This window comes from Equus przewalskii, chromosome 2 (assembly GCF_037783145.1).
Source record: "Equus przewalskii isolate Varuska chromosome 2, EquPr2, whole genome shotgun sequence".
Taxonomy (NCBI): domain Eukaryota; kingdom Metazoa; phylum Chordata; class Mammalia; order Perissodactyla; family Equidae; genus Equus; species Equus przewalskii.
Genome location: NC_091832.1, coordinates 94,526,868 through 94,547,322, shown reverse-complemented (window position 1 = coordinate 94,547,322; position 20,455 = coordinate 94,526,868).

Sequence of the window (20,455 nt, the reverse complement as noted above, 5' to 3'; positions counted from 1 at the left end):
GTGGTAAGGTCTTGTGCTAACTTTTGGCAGCCTGGGGTTCACAGTTTTGGATCCTAGGCACCGACCTACACACTGCTCATCAAGTCATGCTGTGGCAGCATCCAGCATACAAAATAGAGGAAGATTAGCACAGATGTTAGCTCACGGACAATTTTCTTCAAGCAAAAAGAGGAAGATTGCAACAGATAATAGCTCAGGACCAATCTTCCTCACCAAAAAAAAGAAAAGAAAAGAAAAAAGAGAGGAAAAGAAAAAACGAAAGAAAGGATTTTAATATGACATTTTTTAAAGTAAATGATTTCGTTAAAACTTAGACATCTTCTATTTACAAATTTGATTTATAGTTATTGACCCTGTGTTATTTCTTCATTCTTCAATTCTAGATATATCCTTCAAAATAATTTAAAATATGCTCTGAAACAACATTTAGACATGTGATAATTTTCTCTCTCTGTTTTAACGAAACAAGCTGGGAAAACGGTACCTTACTCTCCAACATTACACCTTAGTGAAGAGTAATATGAATATGGCATACCAGGCTGCAATAAATGAAAATAGCACAGGATACCTAGGAGGAAAACTGCCAAGTGTCTGCACCAGAGCAGAACAAATCTAAGTTTCTTTTGGCAAGGCATTGGAAGTCATTGGAATTTTCAGAACACTGAAGAGAGATGATAAATGATATCAAATAATAATGAATAATAATTTAAAAGGAAAGAAAGGTTACCTTTCTTGTCATAAGGATAGTCTGGGGATTTGAAAGCCTCTTATTTTCAAAAGAATGTTGCGACGACTAGCCATTCAAAATCTGAAAGAAATAAAACAATATACTGCAAAACAAGTTCAATCCAAAAACAAAATTTTAAAAAGTTACAAAGATAGGAATGTGCTGTGTCTATTTTATCAATGAATCTATAAATATCAGAGCTTTTATATACATTACATTGAAATTCGTGAAAGTATTTCTATTTTCACCCACAGAGGAATGGCGTTTACTTAAGATTCTCATCCTATTGTAGCATCTAAGTGTTATTACATGCAAACTGCAGTGTGCTCTACTTAATAAACTACTTGATTCATAATTGTTTGATTTTAAGACGAAATATGAGATATCCTAGTTAGTCATGTTTATACGTATACTTATTTTAATGAACTATAGTAATAAAAATACATGCAATCACAGTACCTTATATATTATGTCATTTTCCTTATTTAATTTTGAGAAATACAAAGAACTCTTAGAAAACCAAGTCCATATTTGCCACTGTGAGTCAATTTTATGAACACAACATATCTTGTGTACAAACTATCTTGCTTTCTAAGGAAAATTAGACTAGACATAATAAAGTTTATTGTCTGTTGCCAATTTTTTTAATCCTGATTAATAAAACTGGAAAGAAAGTTCTTTATATCTGATGGTAATTAAATCAACATCTACAAAAGTGTGTCTTTGTGGTGGGGTTAGGGTGTATGTGTTGTGTATTTCATAATTAGGTCCAAGATTTTTAGTTTTTAACTTATAACTAAGAGGAATTTCAACCGATAAGGAGTGGATAAAGGAAAACTACTGACCCTTTTCAGGATGTTGTTATATGGAAACAAGTCTTTCTTATCAGTGAGCCTTTTAACTCCCCTTCATTCTCAAGAAATTTTTCTTAGATTGTCTCTTTCAGGACCTGGAAATAGAAGAGGGTACCTGAATGTTTCGATGGCGATCACTCAGTGTAAATGAGTTCTACGAGTTTACCATCACCAGGCAAATTTGCTTAACTACCGCTGAGACTTATTTGCCGTGGATTTGTGGATAATAGAAAGCACATTTTACTATGTGAAGTGATTACATAGCAAAATCCAGGATTGCTGCACGCATGGAATTTAAATGATAAAACAGATAAAATATCATGACTTTCACATTTCTCATCAATAATAGGAATTGCTTTGCAGCTAAGATTCAGTCAAGAAGTTGCTTTCTCATACACTGGAGATACTCATCATCCTACTCTGTAATTCGGCATGGGGAAAGCCAGAGGCACAAGGGAGACAAAGTTACATAGCCAAGCTGATCCTACAAAAGAATGAAATCTAAAATTCAAATAATAAAAGCTTAAATCACTTATTATCAGAAGAAAGAAATACCTCTCCAGCAAAACTATTAATCACATTACTTCCAGAAATTGAAATAATTTTTTCTTTATGAAAGTAAAATAGTGGTTCTGTCTCAAGGAAAAAAAAAAATCCAGAAACGGCTGCAATAAATGAAAATAGCACAGGATACCTAGGAGGAAAACTGCCAAGTGTCTGCACCAGAGCAGAACAAATCTAAGTTTCTTTTTGGCAAGGCATTGGAAGTCAATATCGGAAATACACTATATATTATTTGTAGTCATTTTATACAAGTATGCTTAGTTAACTACTTGATGAAATTTATACATGCATTTATCATCAATTTTGACTCCTAACCTGTGCCCCAGAAACCCACGTTTGTGAGCCAAATTAATATCTCTGCTTGAAGGCCCAACAGACCTCTCACACACAAGAGTTTCAAACAGAACTTGGGGTCATTTTCATGATTATAAAGGCCCACTTTTACTCCACCCAAAATCAAAGCAGTGATGCCTTCCTACGTGTTCGTTGGTGGTGCCCTCCAGTCCGAGCTCCTTTTGACCCTGTGTTCAGCAGAGAGGAGCCCTGCCAGATATTTTTTCACCATTCTCTCACCTTCCAGTCCTATATTAGACTGTGCTCTGCTGTGATTCATAGGGGTTTCATAGCCAGTTTTTTCAGAAGTGAGTGGCCAGGTCCGTCTTCCTAGTCTGTCAGTCTGGAAGCTCTGCTGAAACCTGTCCACCATGGGGAACCCCACTGGTATTTGAAATACTGGTGGCACAGCTTTCAGCATCACAGCAACATGCAGTTGCCACAATACAAGAACCAGACGGGTGGTGTTTCCCTGACTGGAAACAAACCTGGGTCACAGTGGTAAGGGCACCAAATCTTAAAGCACTAGACTACCAGGGCTGGCTACACTATGTGTATATAATGATAAAGGCCTCCCCAGTCTCTTCCTACCACTACTTCTACTTACGGTTGACTCTGCTGCTCAGAAACCTGCTAAAGTTATTGTTGATTCCATCATCTGAAATTATTTTATTTCTTTACATGTTGGTTATACAGTATTCATTCCCTTCTGAATCATGTTGGTATTTATTAGATCTTGCTTCCTTCACTGTGGATCCTTTTTCTTGTAATTTATTTTGAGTGTTTTGGTGAAGGATTTCAACTCATAATGGAGACAGAAGTTATTATGGTGACAGCGCTGACAATGAAAGAACAGATAAAGGAAAATTCTACTGCTGTATGATAAAATATAACGTTTATTGCAGCTTTACATGCTTTCAAGAATATGATTAAAGAAACAGAGGATAAAAATCAGCAGTTGATTACATATTGATAGAGTCATTTGTCAATGTGAAATTCACAATAAAGACTGGCCAACAAGTATAAGAATAGCATAGGAGAAATGGCTAGAGAATTCAAGAGATTTGAAGAGAAAAGAGGGACATTTGTCAATAAGGGATTCTCGGAACATGTCTCTATCAATCAAATACAAGAAAGAAGTCACACCAATTATTTGAATGGAAAAAATGTATTATGCAAATACATTGTTAACTAGAAGGAAGTTATGATGGTAAGACAAATAGGCAAACAGTAAGGCATCATGGAGGTCACATGGCTGGCAGAAGCTCCCTGGGGTTGAGGAAAGAAGAGAATAGGCTGAAATTACTAAAACTTAGAAATTTAGAGGAAAAGACTATGGAGCTGAGGAAGAGGCGCTGCTCCTCTGGGGCTGGCATCTCTGAGCAGGGAGGAGGGGCCCTGTGGGGCCAAGACCCCATCTGTGTAAAGGAGGACAGTGAAGCTGGATCTGCAACTGTTGGAAAAACTGAAAACCATATTCTCTTGCTGCGGTGGAAAGGAACTGCTTCGTTTAGAGCAAAGAGTGTGGCTGGGTGGCAGTCATAAGAACTGCAAGGCAGAAACAAACCAATAGGAAGTCACGTGGAAGGAGCCAATCCTTTCTTACTTCTCCATCCTTGCAGCCTCCCTCTAGCACCCCCTATTGGCAAAGTCTAACCTAGAGCTTCTAGCAAGGAGAAAAGTGGATTGCAGAGTATCAGCTCCAGCATCGTAAAGCTGAGTATAAAAGGGTGGGTTTGAATTATAGGGTTAATGCTTAATACTGCCACAGCTCTGTAGAGGGACCTTGTATGATGCGATTCAACTTCAAGCTCTCATTTGCAGAATTTCATATCCATTCCATGATAAATGTGCATGTAACCATGCAAATAACTTCCTGGTTGTTTTCTATGGCCTGAGTAGTTCATGTTGCATGAATTTATTTACTCTCTGAAGATTTGAAAGAGTTAAAAATAAATAATGTGACTTGTAGCCTTGGAAAAATAGAACGGAAAGATGAAGATAACACACTGTTAAAGACTTAATTCTTCATTGTTGCAGTTCCTTTTAAGGTAGGTTAAGGTATTTTTCAGGGCATTTTTATTCAGATGGCGGAATTCGCAATTTTTTTCTTCACTTTGTGCTTTATGTATTTTTCACATTTTCTATACTAAAATACCACGTTACTTTTACGATCAGAAAAAAATACATTTGTACAAGAAAGAACAGAGCCAAAATATAAATGACAGTGGAAAATATTTGTAGTACAGCAAAAGACGAACAGTGTTTATAATATTTTGAGCCCATATAAGTCAAAAATAAAAAAAGGACTATCTCAAGATAAAAGTGTGCAAAGACATAAATAGGCAAATTATAGACAGAAATGGTTAATCAAACATAAAAATTGACTTAGTCTCACGAGTAATCAAGGAAATGAGAACTCAAACAAGAAGTTATTAATTTTCATCCTTTCTTTCATTTCTCACTGGGTCCACAAATTATGTAATTATATGAGCAGTCCTGGATGTTCTACTGATATGTGTGTGTGTTTCTGTGTGATCAGACAGATATTCGTGCAGCATTAATCTCAAGCAATATGTTAGATGCTTTTCTTCACTTTTCTCTAATGGATGCTGTGTCTCTAACTACTTGGTTTTATAGTTAGGGAAAATCGTATGAAATACCTGCCACAGTTCTTCACAAGCAAGTGGTGAACAAAAAGATTGATTCCCTCCTTTAAATTTTTTAGTCACATGTAGAGTTGGGAATATGAATGTATATATGGCGGCAATCATTGATATAAAATGGGTACCAAAAAAAGAGAAAAATTATGTATCTTCCAGGTTCCTAAGACTATGGCAATAAGGGGCACAAATAGTGACACAGAGCCATAAGAAGAGACTGATGAATTACACTTTGAGTGAAAGGATATAAATATGATCATCATAATTAGACTATTTTATCACGCAATGCCTTATACTATAACAATGGAAGAATAAATCATTCTTCATCCAACCTACAGTCATTTTACTCCACAATCAGAGGTAACAAAAATTATCAGGTTATTCTCTTAGCCAAAGAAAGATAACTTTTGGATTAACGTTAAATGAAATGTCATATAAATTAAATGATGGTAAAGGACTTATTTATTCAGCATAAAGATGCCTAAGAGGTTTAATACATTTAGCTACTGGCTTCCTTAGATTTTAAGAAACTGTTAACTAGATTTTGAAGGGCAATTCCACTCTAAAATAAGTAATATAGAATGTTGCTTCCCCCATCCCTTTATGCAAAATAAATAACCAAACTTATTATTGTTTTACTTTCTGTAAGAAAGTATGTATATTATATTTTAAGGAAAAGGGATTGACTCATATTAACATAATACACCGAGTTATTTTAAATATAATGAATATGTTTGTGATAAATAATTGGAAAAATCACAAGAAATTATGTAATTATAGATATCTTCAACCAGAAGTATATACATGGCCTTAATAATGCAATGTCCTATTAAGTCGAGATTCATTAATGAATTGGTAAAAAAGAAGATCAATATATATGAGTTCAAATTGTCAACTTTTTAAGTTTCATAAAACGGGAATAGAAAGTCCCAGATAATTAATAGTCTATGAGTAATTACTGGTTTTCCTCACCACCCAGACAGTTAGTCTGAACTCTGGTTTTTCCCTCCTAAAGCTGCTTCTTTGACAGCCACCTGCAACTTTCCTCCTTTCGATGTGATAATCTGCCATCTAACTAATCTACACATACATAAGATTGATGATTTTGTTCCAGTCTTCGTTCTGCATTCAGCCTCTCTTCTACACTTTTGTGATATATTTTGAGATAAGATATTATCTTCTTCCTTGTCTTTTCACGGGTAAATTGACAAGATGTAAAGGACAAAATGGATCAAAAGGGACAAGAACTTCTCTTCTGAGATTAATTTGGTGGTAGCAAGTGTTTTGTTACTGTGTCCATCTAACAAATGTTTCCCTTTTTAGAAATCTCAAATCTGAATACCATTATCTTGAGGTGTGTTTATCATGGATTTGAAGTATCATTTCCCTTATCTAACATCGAATAGTTTTGCATTTTCTTAATTGGTCTGTCTTTATCCAATGTGAGGAAATCAGCTTCTGGCAGTCTGCTGAGATAAGAGCAGTCTGTTTTCTTTTACAGTCTGGTTACAGTAGTTTTCATATAATTTGAAGTCTTTATTTTACTTTCAATTAAAGTATCTTATTCTAATCTTTTGCTATGTAGTCTATCACGTGCATTGTTGACTTATGTAGTTTTTGCTTTCTTTCGGTCACAGTAGCCTTGAAAATGCAATGATTTGTGAAAATAATAATCAAATTAAAAATATGTAGACAGATATACATCCAATCCAAATGTAAATAAATCCAAAAGCACAATTCCAGAATTGCAAACTTATTTTAAAAGTTAGACAATGAATGTTCTCTTCATAAAATGATTTCCAGGCATACAGTAGAGTCAATATAGTCTACATTAGAAATATGGTCCATTAGAAGACAGCATCACAGGACTGAGCAAAGTTAGATGTTCATGTCATTACAAAGTCTTCTGTTTTGTTTTTCTTGTGCCCTTTATATCCTACTTTATATCCTTTGCTCTCAGACTGTTCAACTCTCTCAACTATGGAATACTTCGTACTCTGAATTTTTCTAAGCCACTTCGTCTGATATTTATCCATCCTTCTCCCCAAAATTCCACCAACCAACCTCAGTATACACCAGTTATATTTGCTGAATTTCCTGAGGACTGTGTATTAGGTTCAATAATAGCAAATAAATTAATACAATAATCCATACAGACGTGTTAATTAACAAGCACTAACACTTTTCACCATGATAATCCCTTTATGCCAGAAAAGTTGTTTGAATGGTTGAAAATGGGATCCTTCAAAATCTATCAACCTAATATACATCTTATGTGAATAAAAGTAAAAAGGTAACTATGACATGTTTAAAGTAACTAGAAACTGATGCAGTTGAGCATATCAATAAATTATAACTTTGTGAAACAGGGACATGATATTCATGGTACCTGAAAGTGATGTAGATTTATAAGTCATTTGACAGCTCTGAATATTTGAAAAATTTGTGATTGGGCAACAGAAGTATTGTTTCTACATTACAATATCCTTATTGCATAAACTTTTTCTACTGTCCCTATTTTATCCCCTCTCTTTCCAACTAGCTGGCCTCACGACTTGTTTGGAATCCTCGTTAGATCTCATAAAATACATAAATATCTGCTGGTATTCACTCTGTAACCAGAGTGGGCAACGGTATTACCCAAAAAAGAAAAAAAAAAAACACCTGCCTTATTTGCGTATTTAAACCATCAATATGATGTTTCTGTCTTCGTGATCTCAGATGTAGATTCAGGCTGGGCCTTTACATCTCAAAAGCCTTTATTGCATCTCAGTTTGAGCTGCAATCATACATTCCTTTTTCATTTTACTTCTTTTTAAGGTACTCTCAGTGCACGTCAATGTGAATCTACATACACTGCATAAACTATACTTTAAACCAGACTGTCTCAGAATGCACTTTGAATTCTGTGAAATCCCATCCTGCTAATTTACATCAATGATTAAGTAAATCAGATGGTGAAGAACTACATTTGTGTCATAGAGAATGTATTCTCATGAAGTTCCTGTGTTATAGACAAGCAAGCATAATATCATCACTAGAGGAAAGAGGGACTAACAATATCAGCAGCAAATAGTATCATGTGTAGGGCCTTGCCATCTTTCCCCTAACCTAATTTGTTTGCTTGTTTTGTATACTTACTATATACCCTTTCCTCTTAAACTTAAAACAATTGAATTTTGTTAATAGTTCTAAACCAGTGTAATAATCTTTATATTCTAACATAATCTGTAACCCATTTACATTTAGTATAAAACTGATATGTACATTTTTTAAAATATCGTCTTAAGATCTGTTGTCCATTTTTCCTAAAGTTTCTCTATTTTTTATTCTTTTCTTTTTTATTCTCATTTAAATCATTTTTTTAATATTCAATTTTTCATTTTTCTGCCTTGGTAGCCATACACTTGTCCTACTTCTTTAAATGGTTAACAACAGATTAAAACATCCACTTTTAATTTGTCAAAATCGAATATAACTTGAATTTATTGCTATTTACTTTCCTCTTAATTATCAGTATTATTCTAATGAATTTTAATTCAATGTGTATTTTAAACCCAAAATATGGTATTTTATTTTAACACTGTAAAAATTCATTTAAATTTACCTACATATTTACCCTCTTCATAGCTGTTCATTTCTTCCTGTGCCTTCAAGATGCCATCTAGGGATTTTTTTCTTTTGCCTGAAGGATACACTTTAGTTTTCCTTTAGTCTACTTTTGTTGGTGATGTATTCAATAGCTTTCTTGTCTGAAAATTATTTTTTTCACTATTATATTTGAGGGACATTGTTTTTGTATAGAGAGTTGTAAATTGGCATTAATTTCTTTCATTGTCTGGTAAAGTAGTGCTATTTCACTTTAATTCTTGTTTTAAAGGCAATAATTAATTTTTTATCTGGATGTTTTAGAAATCTTATTTTTAAATGTGAATTTTAGCAGTTTTAATGTGGGCACCTAAGAATAATTTCTGTTTTCATTTTGGTTGGGGTTGTGAAGTTTTCTTGAATCCATTGTTTGTCTATTTCCCACTTTGGATACTTATCAGTCATTGTCTATCCAAATATTTCTTCTCCCCGATTCCTCTCTCATCTTCCTTAATGACTTCAGATTTTCTAACTATATCTCTATTTTTCTTACTTTCTTTTTTATTTTATATCTCTTTGTCTCTCTCTGATTCATTCTATGTTTTCTTTTGACATATATTTCAAATTGCTAATTCTCTCTTAACCTGTTTAGTCTGCTATTAAGCCATCCTTTAAGATCTTAATTTATTTAGTGTATTTTAATTTTAAAACATCCATTTGCTTATTTTTACAGTTTATAGTTATAGTTTTTGTATACAAATTTTAGGGGCTGGCCTCGTGGTGTAGCTGTTGGATTTGCCCAGGGTTCACAGGTTTGAATCCCAGGCACAGACCCACACACCACGTATCCGGCCATGCTGTGGTGGCATCTCACATATAAAATAGAGGAAGATTGGCACAGATGTTGGCTCAGGGCCAATCTTCCTTATCTCCCCCCCAAAAAATTTATCTGTTAATCTCGAGTATATAGTAAGCTCAGTTATTTTACAATCTGTATGTAATAATTCCACAACCTGCATATCCTGTAGGCTTGTCTCTATTGTCTATCGTTCCTTGTTTTATAATTATGTTATTTTATTTTTGTTTTATAACTAATTAGTTTTTTTGAGGTCTGGATTTTGTACGATAAATGGCATATAAAGTTAGAGGCCTGAGATTCTGTTGTTTCACTCTCAAGATAGTTTATGTTTTCTTCTGTTCTTTAATATGCCCCCTTGGCCCCCATGAAAAGTACTGCTTAGCTACTCAGCTTCTCAGAAATCTCTCCTGAGCAGCCAGAAGCAGAGGAATGGCTTCAGATGCCTCATCTCTCTAATTTTTCTTCTCTTTTTAGGTAATCATTTTATTACTCTTTTTCTCCTCCACTGCATTTAAAATAAAAATAGCTCTTAGCAATCCAGTTTCTTCCAACTGACAATTTTCATATTTTGTCTAACTTTTATAGTTTTTATTCACTAGGAGAGTTCATCCAAATTACCTTTAAGGTCAGTGACACTTTGATTTACAAAAATGTATATATTGATGCATTTCATGGTATTTTCAAAATTAGTATATGTATTATGACCACAGAATTAAATAAGCAACCAATTTGTTGTGTTTATCTTATAATTAAACCCTTGTGCATAATTTTAGGTGAGTTGGAGTAGGGAGACAAAAATCAATATCAAAATACTTGGAAATTGAAAAATTAATGATATTAAATTCTCATTCTTGTTTTGTATTCTTTTTGATTAGAGCTAATAATGAATTTATGTATTCATCAAAACATATCAGAGATATATTTACGGCCTTAATGATGCAGCTAAGCCAAAGATGGAAACTGTGTCTAATGAAACAGTCAGTACTATGTTTTTTGAGAGACTTACTAAAAAGAATAAATACCTTAATTGAAATGTAGCAATCCTTAAAATATAATTTCATAGATTAATTAAAAATCATTTTTGATCTTAATTATAAACATCTAGTTAATCAATATTATTCATTTCAGATCTCACAAATTTAGGAGAAAAAAATTAAATTTTGACAATTTAAGGGAAGTATAATATTGATGAAATAAACTAAGTGGGATACAAAATAAGTAAAATTAAATATACTGAGGCCATTATTTGTGAAAATGGGTAAACTAATTGTAATATCCTGTTTTCTTTAATGAATTGTACGATTCCTATAATTAATATTTACTCCCCAAAACCTAAAAGGATATTTTTTTATCTTCAGTATGCCTAAATATTTGTGGCTCTGATTATGAGATTTTACTCACCGCAAAATTATAGCAATGCCAACTTGTGGGTATAAATAAATTGGAATCAGTCATGAAAAAATAGGATAATGAATACTGACATAAAGACTGAGATGGGACTTCCTAATCACATCACTTAGCAACAGCTAATGAGGAGGCCATCATGCCAATTTATCCCCCAAATTATATAATTCAGTTGAAGTATCATAAGCAAATTAGAAGCATTAGCGATTATCCAAAGAATAGCACAGCCATGTAAAACTGCCCAGTCCATCTTAGATTTGTGGTTTGGTACAGAAAACTGACCCTAAAATTGTAAATGTTGGTAGCAAGATAACATCAAGGAAAGCTAGTTTGAGATCTTAGAGGGAATCAGTAGTAATGTGAATCCAAATTTTTTTTTTGGTTCTGTAATAATAAATCACCATAGGTGACCATTTTTTCCTGGTGTATTTTTAAAAATTAGCTAAAGTTTATAAGACTATCTTTGTTAAAATCAATGCAATTTAGTAGTTTCTGCTAATATCCTGTCACACTTAGTAACTGTTGAGGAATTCTTAAACGTTATAAGGAAAAATATTATATATTCTCTCCTTTCACTTGTTACAAAAACTCAAAAGTGTTTGTTTATGTGTGTCCTGAAAGATATTAAAAGTCAGACAGTAAACCAAAGAAACATTTAAAGAAAAATTTTGTGTCCATATTGCTGATCTAGGAGTATATTTAGCCATTAAGTGCTAATGATGGAGAAATGAGTATTGCAACACATGCTTTGAATTAGTCTAAGCATAAAAATAACTTTTAAAAAAAGCAACGGGAGTAAATTGACATTTTCTTTTAATTACATCCATAGAATTTATATTTTCACTTTTTAAAAATAAATAGGAAGTAGCAGTAAACAAATTAAGCTTTTATGCTCTTAGAATAGTCAATGTAACTTTCGTGTCTCTATTTTAGCAATAATGATCTGCACACAGTGGAAGAGAATTTACATGTGTTGATTTACTTAAAATAAGACTAACTTGTGAAGTAATACCTAACTGATATTAAATTAAATTTTAATTTAAAATTTTGTATGGAATCAACATTAGAACTCTGTGAATTCTTAGAAATAGATCATTTAGATCATTTTTGAAGTCCTAAGAAAAAAAGTGAAAAACTAACTAAAGTCAATTTATTGAACAATAGTTCTAGATATTTTTTTTAACCTGTTTAATAATATTGTTTTCACCGTGGAGAATAATTGTTTTTCAAAATACATGTTGGGATTTTAAACATAAGAGTCTTGTTAAATTTATACTATACAAGCTGTGAGGTTCATAGAAATAAAGTGTTGACACTTCTGCAGCTATTTTATAGAAAATAAATGTTGTATTTGTATTTCGTCACATTCTACATTTACATTTTAGTACTTTTTAGCGTTTCGTATTTTTAGAAAAAATAGATGAGCACATGTGCATTTTAAATTGCATTTTTCTGAGAATCTTTCTTTTATAGAAATGTGATTATGAGACAAAACAATAGGTGAGTAGAAGAAATCAATATTGATAATAGACTGGACTTTAAAAAATAATATTAATATGAAAACAGGAAGCGTGTGAGAAAGAAAAACAGGTGGTAGATAATACAGCAAAGAATATTGAAAAAGAGTCAAATTGGGCAATCAGAAAAGGACAAATCAGGATTAATTAGCATTCCATAATTAACTGATATTCTTGTCAAAATAATTGAAGTTATAGTTGAAGACATACATTACTTTAAATGAACACAACACGTTGTATGAAAAATGTCATTTTTCCCTAAGAGAAACAAATAATAGAAACAAAAGTATCTCTTCATATATATTATATATATTATATGATATTTGCATCATATATGTGTCTGTGTTTGTCTGTTTATATATGAATGAAGATCTAGACATAAAGACTACACATTCTTTGTGTAGAATACGCATATGATATGAGAGAATATGTGTGTGAGAGAGTTAACAACTATGATCTCAATATACTAAACTAGAGGGAAGAGAAAGCTCGTGTTTAAAACCCACTTCATAAAAGTACTTTACCCTATTTACATAAGTTCTTCTGCAAATTTCACTGGCAAGTTCTTCCCTGAAACACTATACTGAAATGGGCCACTATAGAATTCTGAGTAAAGTTCAGTAGCTTTTTCTTCCTGAATCAAAATCTATTAATTTCCTTTTCACACTGTGGGTTCTGCTGACCTTTATAATAATGTGAAAAGTATACCAATAATGAAGGGTAAAGATAAAATGAGGTTCTAACCTAGAAAGAAATCCAACCATAATTTTTCTCAAGTGAAATCAAAGCACGGGGTTTAGGTGCCAATTAAATGATTTTAAGTGGGGTATAACTCACTTGGATGACAACAATTTTTGCACCAGCTGTTTTTATTATTTTGCCTTTACTTTACTTAAATTCAAATGAAGCAAAACTTTGTGTGTATTATTTACTCATTTATTTGCCTATGCAATTCACATTAATATATATTATATTATCGTAGTAATCATATAAAAGTTATTATTAGCAACATTATATGGGTGAAGAAACTAAGAACCAAAAAATCTAAATCATGTTCTAATAATTTCATGACAACATGCCAATCAATCCTTAAATCGATGTCCTTTAATTCCTACCTAATCATTCTTCCCAAGGACAGTGGTTCCTAAGCTTTCAGTTATATTATCACATTTTGTGTTTTATTGTGATTTATCATTCTGAATATAACTTATGGATCTCACATTAATTTATATGCATATTGGGAGGATTGAACTGAGTGAATTTAAAGATCCTAACTTACTGGTACTAGGTTAACATTTGAAAAGCTATTTCTATCTATTAGGCCTATTCGTACATTGCATCTTTGAAAAATATCAATTATAATTTTAAGTATTTTATTCTTTTCCAAAGGATGACATGGAGGTTATAAGAATATAAATAAATTGCCTAAATTCACACAAACAGTAAGTGGTGGAAAGAGTCAAAGCCATGTGTATTTGACCTCAAAGTCCTCATTTTTTCAACTAAACCATAGTATATAGTGGCTAAAAAATTATAGTGACATAACATTCCATCAGACTTCTAGCATGACATCCTTTTATTCAAAAGAAGTTTAATGAAAAAAAATTAACATGTAATTGCCACTTTCAATCTTAGATCTAAATAATGAAAGTCATTTGTGCTCGCTTGTGCTTGAATCATTCAGAAACCATTGCCTGCAAATAAATGCTTCTTTAAGGTGGAAACATTAACCAAAAATCTTTAAAGAAAACCTGCATACAAATACACAAGTACAAGTTACTATACTTTTTCAAAAATAAGAATTTCCTTAACTTTTTCTAACCTTAAAAACAAGCCTAATATGTCAATCATGGTCTGTAGAATTCAACATTACACATGCATTAGTATGTCAACTTTATCTTTCAATGTTATCCATCAGTTTGAGGAAATAGATTTTACTGCATGTGTAACAACTAATCCTTGATGAAAATTAACTTTTAAAAATAATTTCAAATTCTACTCTATTATTTAGTTGCCTTTAGAATAACTTGAATTATTTTAAGAGAGTAATGTGAGTTTGGCTATAACTAGATTTGACCTCTTTACCAAATGACTGACTCGTTTCAAATGGTTGGTTTCATGGGGGTCGACTTTGTTGTCATGTTGGATGAACTATTATAGGACTTACTGCTGGGAATCAAATTAAATGACTCTGGGACCTATAAATTGTACTAGCATCATTGTGCTACTTATCCTGAAGTTATTTTGGATCAGGGAGATGTTGTCACAATGTGCGTTGAGCCCTTGGTGAGGCTAATTTTTCCACTCTTTATTCTTTTATCTCAGAGTGGCTTGTGTAAGTTTTACTGTAGAAGTTCTTGAAAACACATTTTACAAATTTAACTTGGGCCATCTCAAAATTTCTTAATGTTTATTTGTTGTTTTATTATTATTACTTTTAGTAAGCCAACCAAATAGGTCATCACGCATGAGAGCATACACTCTTAAGTTGTTTCTTGAGCTCAGAATTTGGGATCTACTAATTACTAAGTATGTAACCCAGGCAACTTAAATGGTCTCCTTATGTTCCTATATATATATTTTTCATTTGTAAAATTAGTATAATGATAGAGCAGATCTCCAAGAATTGTTGATGTGATTAATAAGATTCTAAATGTAAATTACCCATTCCCATGGCTAGCCAAAATATATGTTGTTCATAATAATAGGTAAGATTATTATTATGCAAATTATATAACCTGAGAAATACTTAATATAATTGACAGATCCATTGAGGATTTACTCAAGAATCATTTATGTATGCATATTTAGGAATCAGACAATAGACAGACATTGGCTATGCCAATGAGATTAAAGTCAAATAAGATTCAATAACTAGCTTTAAAAAAATTACATTTTCATAGTTAGTAACTGAAAAATTACAGAAAGTTTGATAATATTTTGACTGAGTTAAGTTGAAAGTACTATGTGAACAAATCTGAATACTTTCTTTGTAAAAATATCTATTCAGGTCCTCTGCCCATTCTTTAATTGAATTATTTGTTCTTTTGCTGTTGAACTGTACGAGTTCTTCATGTATTTAGGATATTAACCTCTTATCAGATATATGATTTGCAGGTATTTCCTCCCATTCCATACATTGTCACTTCATTTTGTTGATTGTTTCTTTTGCTGTCTAATCTTTTTAGTTTGATGCAGTTCCACTTGATTTTATTTTATTTTTTGAGGAAGATTTGCCCTGAGCTAACGTCTGCCACCAATCCTCCTCTTTTTTCTGCAGAAGACTGGCCCTGAGCTAACATCTGTGCCCATCTTCCTCTACTAATTTATATGTGGGACGCCTGCCACAGCATGGCTTGACAAGCAGTGCATAGGTTCACACTCAGGATCTGAACCAGAGAACCCTGGGCTGCTGAAGTGGAACATGTGAACTTAACTGCTGCACCACTAGGCTAGTCCCAACCACTTGATTTTTTATTTTGTTGTTTGTGCTTTAGGTGTCATATCCAAAAACTTGTTGCCAAGACCCATGTCAAGAAGTTTTTTCCTATGTTTTCTTCTAGGAGTTTTATGGTTTCAAGTCTTAGAGATATCTGTATTCCCATATTCATTGCAGCATTATTTACAATAGCCAAGACATGGAAACAACCTAAGTGTGCATGGACAGATGAATAGATAAAGAAAGTGTAGTGTATATATATAATGAAATACTATTTAGCCATAACAAAGGAAGAAATTCTATCATTTGCGACAACGTGGATTGACCTTGAGGGCTTTATGCTAAGTGAAATCAGTCAGACAGAGAAAAACAAATACTGTGTGATCTCACTTATATGTGGAATCTTAACAAACCAACTCATATAAAAAGAAATCAGATTTGCAGTTGCCAGAGGTAGGGACATGGGGGATGGGGAAATTGGATGAGGGTAGTCAAAAGGCACAAACTTCCAGTTATAAGATAAGTAAGTACTGGGGATATAATGTACAAGATGATGTTGACCGTTAACTGCTGTATGGTACATTTGAAAGTTGCTAAGACAGTAGATCCTAAAAGTGCTCATCGCAAGCAAAAAAACCATTTTTGTAACTACATGAGGTGATGGATGTTATTATCATTGTGGTAATCATTTCACAATATACGTATGCCAAGTCATTATTCTGTACACCTTAAACTTATATAGTGTTGTATGTCAATCATATCTCCATAAAACTAGAAGGAAAAATAAAACAAATGGCAGTAACCAAAGTAAAAGATAAAGAACTATATGAACACATAACAAAGTAACTAAGCTCCAACCTGGATAGAAGATTTTAGAGAAGTTTGTTACTCCCAACAGGAAATAATCATTGAGCTGAATCCTGAAGAAAGTGTCAGAGTAAGGCAAATAATAGGCAAAGGGCAAAAACATCCTGAATATAGTCGGGGACCTCCTCAAAGACCATGAGCAAGGGACAAAGATGTGATATAATCATTGAGCAATATGAAGCAGGTCAGTATTTGTGTGTGCAATCAGGCATTGATTAATAAGGAATTTTGGGATTTATTACATCTGGAGATTGAAACTTATACCAATAACTTAAAGAATATTTTGAGGAAGAATAAGATAGGATTTGTCTTATAGAAATATTTCTGATCTCACTGCGAATAATGGATCAGAATGAGAGAAAGCTTGAGCAGACAACCATTAAGATACCGTTAGAATTATGGAAAGGAAATACGGATAGGCTGAACCCATAATATAGTTGATGGATTGTTAAGACATGAATAGGAATATTAGATCTAAAGGGGACCTTTAGTAAGTAACAATATTTAATTCTCTAACTTTTCAGATAAGTGGACTGATGTCAGGGACATTCAGTGATTTCACCAAAGTTATATAACTAATTAGTGAGAAAGATAGCACGATTGAAAACAAATGTCCTAATGTTAGCTTTAATGTTAAATGACCTGATTTATCTAAAATTTCAACACAATGGAAACGTGGTATAGCTTCTGAATTTTAAAGGATGGACTGAAGGCTCTGAATTATCCCAGGATCTCAGGAGAGATAAGGAAAATCAGAGTTCTGTTCTCTGTGGCATTCAATGAGATCAATTGAAAAGACTTCTGTCAACTTGCATCCTGGAATTGAGACAGAGTCTCAGCTTTCTAATGAGTACTGTCAGGGAGATTCACAAAGGAGTCCTCTAAGAGGGGCTGCCCTGTAATAGGCTGTGTGGACCTTGGAGACCTTCCTGATTCTGATGAACCAGAAGACTGGAGAGGGACTAAATATGTGTACTGAATTGCTCCTAGTTCCTATATTTGAAAGAAAACTGCTTCTTCTTGGCTCCTGTCCAGTGAGACCTATGGAAATAGAGGTGGCTAAGGTCAGAGTTTGCGAAGTTAATCCAACAGATTCACAAGGGTAAAAATGATGTACTATCATCTCTCCTTTGCTAATTAGCCACTGCCCCCAAAAGTCTAACAGTCTGATTTGTTTAAATAACAGGCAATGGTATTTATTTTCAATATTTGCAGTTAGCAATAAAAATTAAACAGTGACACTGCAGAATTCAAAGCCAATACATTAATCCAGAAAAAAGGGGAAGATTTTATTAACTGTGGGAAAAATTTAATGATCAATTGAATAAGGTAGCCTTGATTCTTAAGTATTATTAGAAGGAAATCATTAAATAAAGAAAATGCTGTTATCACCGTTAGGAAAACAAGTAGACAGAGAGCCCCGAACTTCTCCCCATTTGAGTCTATTGTGTGTATGGTACCATTCACATCTCCACTCCCATTCTGAAACAGCTGAGCCTCAACAGAGGAGAACTATCTTTTGATTGTGACTCAAATCTGTGTTGCTGCAGTTTGCTGGTATAAAAAAGTAGATTTGTTTTTTCTTGTGAAAAAGTGTCAGATTTTCCAAAGGACTGAGAAAGGAAAATCTGATTATAGGGTTTAAAATAGATTACTGCATGGGAAGGGGTGGGAGATTGTGAACTATGTTCATGAGAAGAGAGAATTTCCACGTGGCATTTTCTTATTCTGAAAGTTCGTGTCTTTTTTCTGTTGGATAGTACTAAAGAATGAGGAAGTTAAATACAGAATTCAATTTTCCGTTGCTATGGATGAACACTGTTTTTGTTGTTACTCTCCCTTCATATATGGCGTGTATGAAAGAAATCCAGTAGGAGAAAAAATAGACTTCCTAGGTACCAGGCATTTGGAGTTTAAGTGCCAGCTGTATACAAAAGATGTCTGAAAATCAAGTTCCCATCATCTGGACAGTTGTGGTTCCTCTAGCCAGGGATGTGGAGTCTTCAACCCTGTGAAAATTCAGGGGTAGTCTCTTCCTAGGGAGAAGGAATAAACCTTTGATTCCTTGATGACCCAGAATATGCTCAGAATCATTTTTGGAAAATCCTGCTTGTCATACGACAAAGTCATAACTTCTGATCTTCCTACAAGATCACACCTATGAGAAGCTGCTACCCATCCAAAAGAAGAAATAGGCATATATATATATATGTGCACATATGTATATATGTATACGCACATATACCTTTGGGTTCATACCCTTTAAATTGGCATCAATGTACTTCAAAGTGTTGTTCTGGAAAAATTCAGTACTGGATGTAAACACAATTGAAAATCTGTGAAAGGACAGAACAAATGGCAGGTATTTTAAATTTATGTGACTTGATCTTTTAGAAGCCTACACCTGTCTTCTTTCTCCAAATTTTATGTTGTCTTGTAAAACTCAATTCCAACACATAGCGATAGGAAAAAGAGGATGATGACCAAACTCTGGAGTGTCATCAGAACCCTGATGGCTCTCGCCTGTGAATTAAACAATTGGATGGTGCTCTTGTCCTAGACGCGTATTAAGAATATTTATTATAAAACTAACTTATAAAGTCTCTATCTTGCAATACTGAAATATCTATCTAACTTGTGACAAATTAATGTATTCCTTTGATGTGTACTATAATCAAATACAAAGAGAAAATTCTACAGGATGCAGCATTGGCTTGGGAGCAGAAGACATTCACCTAGACATTATTCCTTTCCAACTGTTAATTTTCTCATCTTTAAAACTAGGGACAAGACTAGATCAGTTGTCCCCAATGTGACTGACCAAAATTCACCAAAAAAGCTTTTTAAGAATCACAATTTCCTAGTCGCAAATTTAGGCTTACTGAGCCGTGATTTCTAGGAAGCAGGCCTGGGATATTTGCCTGTTCATGAAGATTTTCCACTGAGTCTAATGACTGTTCATGAGTGGAAATAACTGAGATCACTAAGGAGTTTCCCATTTCTAAACATCTCTGAATTAGTCTATTCTTTTTGCAGACCATACAAATTGCATAGCTGGCTTTTTCCTGCTGACATTAAAGATCTTTCTTTAAATGGAATTACACTTAAAATCTCATATGATTGAAAATATATGAGGAGATTTTCTGGTTAAGTGGGGGAGAGGGGAAGACTTAGATTCACAGAGAAAAGGACACACTATCAGAAAACCCAGGACAAAGCCCAAATGTAAATCTCTTGTCTAAGATCTCTCTTGATTTTATAGATAAGAACAAAGATGGTTAGTGATGGAGTCAGAATTATGTGATTTCTGATTCTATACTCTTCTTGCTGAACCAAATAAAAAGGGTAGTATCTTTGCATATTAATATTAATCATTAATATTAATCTTAAGCAGTTTGGAAAACAACAATACACACTCAATGTATCATGCATTCTTTTTAAAACCTGAGACAGGTAATGGCAGATTTAACTAAGGAGAGAAAGATTTTTTGTTCAAGGGAAAATACAGAAAGAGTGCCCACTCGCTCTTCATTCTTGCAATTAGATTGTATTTTTTTTCAGATCCATATATCCTTCAAATTGGTACTTTAAATATCTATGCTTCTTAATATGTCCCACAACATTGTATTAGATTTAATTT